This window comes from Lontra canadensis, unplaced genomic scaffold, assembly GCF_010015895.1.
Source record: "Lontra canadensis isolate GAN:19392208 unplaced genomic scaffold, GSC_riverotter_1.0 scaffold15, whole genome shotgun sequence".
Classification (NCBI taxonomy): Eukaryota; Metazoa; Chordata; class Mammalia; order Carnivora; family Mustelidae; genus Lontra; species Lontra canadensis.
Window position 1 is genome coordinate 17,436,136 of NW_022631009.1, and position 6,000 is coordinate 17,442,135.

The 6,000-nt window shown below is 42.9% G+C and overlaps 1 protein-coding gene across 1 annotated transcript in view; it reads right to left on the minus strand.

Moving 5' to 3' along the window:
* ATP6V1C1 (ATPase H+ transporting V1 subunit C1) overlaps positions 1-2,574 on the minus strand; it is a 41,316-nt gene extending 38,742 nt beyond the window's left edge. The window contains exon 1 of the mRNA XM_032858552.1: positions 2,385-2,574. The gene's annotated coding sequence lies outside the window, so the exon portion shown is untranslated. The remainder of the gene's footprint in view (positions 1-2,384) is intronic.
* Positions 2,575-6,000: the final 3,426 nt, after the last annotated feature.

A 6,000-nucleotide genomic window follows, 5' to 3' on the forward strand; every position in this document is an offset into this window, starting at 1 on the left:
TTTTTTGAAAGCACTGACCACCAATGCCAAATCCCTTGAAGGTGTCCTATGAGAAAAAGTTCACCAAAAGTGCTAACGTGCTGAATCAGGAAATTCACCCTCTCTAGATATGGCTGTGGTTAAGTATTATGTAGGTAATCAGCAGGAAAAGTACACCAGCAGTCAGCACCCTGTGAAAGTTCTGCCAGACTGAGACAAATCTGTTTCTAGTTCCAAGGGTCTGGATAGGTTCCTATCTATAAAATGAAATGCATTTTCATCTACTCTCTCTCAAAGCCTGTCAGGACAAAATAAACATGAAAGGTAACTGAGTCTACCCTGTTACTACTATTCAATAAAAGGTATTCTGGAGGAGTAACATTACCAAAGGGTAAGTCTGGAAGGCCAAAACAGATTTTTGCAAAGGAACCTTCAGTCAACCCCCAAATGATCCAGCCTTCCCTGTCCTCGGGACTGCTTAGGAGGTAGTTATAACTACCTTCAGTGAAGGATCAAAATAGAATCTAATCACTCTTTCCCTTCCCCAACTCCATAGCTCCTCTAAAAAAGTGAATATGGTTAAACCTTCTCCTTAATTCCTTGGTGGAAAGAGAAGGTATCCCACCTTCAAATCCTTCCATGGCTCTCCATTTCCTTCAGGAGGAAACTACTAAATTGCCTTACTATCTCTTGGAATTACAACAATGTCCTCCTGAAGTGGTTTCCCCTCATTCAGTTTTGCACCCTCCACATTCTCACTAAATGTTATTTTTAAAAACCATGTCTAACTCACTCTACTGCCTATCATCCTCACTGGCTTTCCTTTGCTTTTAGGATAAAAAGCCCTGCTGGGCCCGATCCCAGCCTTCCCCAACCTGCCTCTCTCACACATTTCTCTCCGGATTCGACCCTGCTAGTCCTCCTACTTTTCAAAAGCTTTATTCCTCTTCACATCTCAGGGTACTGACATACGCTGTTCCTTCTGTTTTGAACGTGTTTTACGCACACTTTCACACCCTTTTTAGCCTCTTTTCAGATGTCAGTTTGAAAGTCAGAGGCTCCAAAAAGCCTCCTTTGAACTTCCTCTAAAGGCCATGTCCTTTACAAACTCTTTCACACCACTGTTATTCCTCCCAAACACATTTCACACTTGCATAATTATTAAGACCCATCTTCTCCACTCGACTGGAAATTCTATGAGAGTTTTCTAAACCTTCTAAACCTTCCTACCAGCATAGCACTGGGTATATAGCTCAATATATATCAGTAGAATGAATGAGTAAATATCAAAGTCTTCAGTATCTGACCCCACTTTATCTCTCACTTCTCTGAAATTCAAAATCACCGCAAACCTGGACTCCCCTAGAACCACTCTTTCTTTTCATCTTCAGGCGTTCAAATCCTGCCTAGATGGCTTTCCCTGCCTAGAAAGTTCTCATTTCTCTCCACCTGTTAAAATCCCACTGGCATGCAGAGATCCAACCCCAGTTGCCTTTCCTCCAGGATATTTCCTGACAGTGTCAGTTCATACCTCTGTCCCTGCTCCACAATTCCAAAGCACTTAGCAATTTTTTTGATAATTACATACAGCCTCATTGTACTTCAATGTGTCGTGTGTGTGTGACTTATCTCCCCAACATTGGTTCGAACTCCTAAGGCTGGACTGTTTACAGCCCCGTTCTTGCACTCCCAGAGTAGTGCTAAGTACTGAGTTCTCACTGAAACATTTGATTTTTCCCTATCATACCAGAATTTTCCTCTGAAAAGAGTATCTGCTTCTCTTTACCCGTTTCTCAGGTGATTCAATTCGCCTTACGTGATTCCCCCCTCAAGTTCCTTTCCAGGGGTTTCTTGCCTATCTTTCCCCCATCTAATAAAAAACAGTTTGAGTTTTCTGGATTCTCGTTCTTTCCCCTGCCTACAAAGGCCCTGCATCCTCTGGGAGAGTCCCCTGCCTGTAGTGAAGGGTTGCTAGGCCCTTTAAACTGCCATCATCCTACTCACAAGCGCGTATGCCCAGTGAAGACTCTTGAGCTCGCTGTGACCTCACACACACCACCCCAGATCCTCATCTGGGCCACTCTGTCGCATTTCATCCCTCTAAATCAAGGGGCGTGGATTCGCTCCCCTCACCCCTTCCAAGGAGAAATGTCCCAGACCCGCAGTGTTTCTCCTTCCTGTCTCGACTATTCAGTACCCCCTAGGGCCATTTCTTTTTCCCTTCTTCCTCTTCCTTAGAACCCACGCCCAAGGTTTTAACGAACCAACGCCGAGAAACCAGACACAACGATGCAGCCAGCTCCAACGCCACAGCCTCGGCCCCTGCACCCACTCCCATCCCTCCCAGACGGCGACCGCAGCGCAAGGTTCGGCCTGGCCATCCGGGGTAACCATCGCTCACTGACCCAGGAAGGTGTCAAACGACGAAGTGGCTGCACTAACAGGTACGGAGGCGGTCAGCCTTGCAGACGTTAACGGCTCAGCGCTCCATCCCTGCCGGACCTAAGCTCCGGCCTCACGGCTTTCTCGACCCCAGCGCCTACGGAGCAAGTCACGTGCCAGCCGGAGCAGTCAGCTGACCGCGGCGCGCGCCGCTTCGCCTACGCGCGCGCCACTGCGCAGCCGCAGCTGCCGTCGCAGCGGCGACCTCCGCGGAGGGGCGGGGCCGGGAGGTTCTCCCGGGAGCCCGGGAGCCCGGGAGACCCGGGAAAGCTGGCGGCTGTGGTTCCGGGGTGGGTGGGCTTTGCCGCCTTTGCTAGTGTCCTGACGCCGTCTGGTCCGCCTCCTGTGAACGTCATCGCCACCCTCCCTAACGTTATCCCACTTTTTCGGGTTTCTGTGGGTCAGACTTTGTCTCCAGCCCCCTACACAGGCTGCTCCACTCGGGGTTTTCTCCAGGCAGTCCTGTTTTCTGAGTAATACCCTTCGCAGTTTACTTTAGCTTATTCACATTTTCCTTCCAGTCCATTATAGTTAATTCCGTAAATGTTCTTGGAACATACTGTGCACTAAGCATTCCGTTAATTTATTTTTTAGGATTTATCTACCAGAGCGAATCACTCCTTGCCATGAGAGGGCACGTTATCTAGTTCAGGAGTATGTGTGGCGCGTGGTGAACATCATAATAGTTGAAACCATATTACATAATGAGAAACCAAAAAAGGTTTCAGAACAAGGGTATGGACAGGGGAAAACCATGCTCTTTGGGAGAAAGAGGTAGCAAGCCGCTCTTCTGAACCCTGCATATTTCATTGGCTTGGGAAAATAAGAGGGTATTATTCTAATTTAGAACATAGTTTTAGAAACGGTAGAGAACTTTGGAATTTTCTTATTTAGTCCTTTTAGATTTACAGATGAAGAAAGTGAGGAACCAGAGGTCACAGAGCTGTTTAGCACGAAAGCATAAACATGCCTCGTTTTAAATCCTCGTTCTACTACTATCTGTGTGACCTTAGGCCTCTAAAGTTCAGCTTCTTCCCCTGTGAAATGGTGGTAATGATACACACCTTTTAGAGGTATTGTGAGGATTGAAGGAAGTATGCATTTAGCACGGTAGCTGGCACACAGAAAACACCCAGTAAATGATCACCAGGATTACTGTACATTACGGGACCCAGGTTTTCTGAGCTATCCCATACCTTTCCTGCTCCTGTGTCCCTGTAGAAATTCACCCCGAAATTTCTTAAAACCTCAGTATTAAATTGGACAGAAAGTAACAGCAAACAAAGCTATCCACAACCTGATTTTTTTTTTTTTTTTTTTTTTTTTTACCAATTCTGGATGAAGTTCAGGCAATTCTGACAACCAGTTCTGTAACACAGCTTTGGACACTTGTCAGGAGTTCCAAAAGCTTTATCTGTGCACAAAAATGGGCCTAATGGCAGTATTTTGTTGGTACTGTACTGTCCAATAAAATTTTCATCCGTGATAAAAGTGTTATTCTGTGCTATGGATATGGTAATATCCTTACGTGGCTACTGAGCCCTTGAAATGTGGTTAGTGTGACCAAAACTGAATTTTAGGGGCGCCTGGGTGGCTCAGTGGGTTAAGCCGCTGCTTTTGGCTCTGGTCATGATCTCAGGGTCCTGGGATGGAGTCCCACATCGGGCTCTCTGCTCAGCAGGGAGCCTGCTTCCCTCTCTCTCTCTGCCTGCCTCTCTGTCTACTTGTGATCTCTCTCTGTCAAATAAATAAATAAATAAATAAATAAATAAATAAAATCTTTAAAAAAAACTGAATTTTAAATTTTATTTCACCTTAATGAAATTTAATTACACACGGAAGGTTAGTAGTAACTGCTTTGGATAGTGCAATTTTAGGGTCTGCATTTGAAATCTTTTGGGGTTTTTTGTTTGTTTGTTTGTGGCCCTGAAGCAGAATTCGCATCTCAGTTTTTTAAATTTTATATTCAAGTGCATTCACTTCTGACCTCCTGACACTTTCCAATGTTTTAAATACCATGCTATACTTAAGAGACAGTGTAATGTAGTCAGCTCTAAATATTACTAGATCTAGCATATCTCATTCCAAAATTAGCAAGCATATTTAATATAAGCAGGGTATGATTGCTTTCTAATGGCTTCTAATAGTAAGAGAATGTGTTTTACAGAAAGAGAAGAAGCTCACTTTTCTATACTGTACATAGGAGCATGCTAAGTTTGTCAGTGTGTATAGCAGACATGCCATACTTTTCACTCCATTTCCAACTATCGATATACTCCCCACCAGGAAGTACTTTTTAAGCTTAAAGTCACCAAAAAACTGCATAGAGAACATCTATTTTTCCTCACAATTTCTTCAAGGGAAAAAGATAAGTGTTTTTATTAAACAAAGTGGGGAAAATATTTGAAACTAACAGCACAATAGAAATCAAAATCACTTCGCCCTCCTATAATATTAAAAATATCTCGAAAGTTGGTACTGGTATTCCCCTGGGAAAGGAGATGTTCTTGCTTAGGAAAACACTTTGATAAACTAGCAAAATGGAAGATAAGCTGAGCTTGGGTAAATAGAGACAAACCAAGACATAACTAAACTGGTTTCCAGATTGGAAAGAAACAGAATTGGGGTGAAGAGGTGGGAGGAAAGCATAGGGAAGTGAAGGGAAGAGAGAAGAGAAAGGAAGCAACATGGTAAAGGGCTTCCAAAAGCAGGATTGCTGAGAACTCCATTTGAGATTGCTGGCATGTAAAATCTTCTGCCATCTGCCCAAATTTTTGATAAAGTCTAAGTTCAAATGCTTCATATAAGCTTTTATTTTGTCAAAATTTCTGCCATCAAGTTACATTACATAAAGAGCTCAGACAAATGAAAAAGAACAATCAGTAAGATCCCAACACACAAACGAAGAAAGACAAACAATTAGGAAAAGAAGAAACCACTGGCTAAAACATACAGGAAAATATTCACCCTTATTAGTGTTCAAAAATATATATAAGACAAGGGTGCCTGGGTGCAGTTAGTTGAGCGCCCGACTCCTGGTTTCAGCTCAGGTCATGATCTCCATGTCCTGAGATTGAGCCCTACGTGGAGCTCTGCACTCAGCATGGAGTCTACTTAGAGTTTCTCTCTCCCTCTACTCCTGCCCTTCCCTTCTACGCGCGCATGTGCACGTGTGCTTTCTCTCTCAATAAATAAGTCTTTAATATATGTGTATGTATATATATATATATATATATGACAGTATAAATATCTACAAAAATAATATATATAAAGGAGAACCTTTATTAGCAAAGATAGAAATATATACATAATAGCCAATGCTGCTGAAAACGCGGTGAGATAGACTCATACTGCTAGCGGAAACGTAAACTGGTACAACTTTTACAGTCAGTAATTTGACCTAATTTGAAGGTGAAGGTTTAAAAATATTCATGTATTTGCTCTACATTAGGTTGGAAGTAATTCACAAGATAGTAAAATATTTATGCAAAATATGTTCATTATATCATAAAGTCTATTTTCATCAACAACAACATCAATTAAAGACTTAGTCGAAGACCTAAGTACCCTATGATAGTG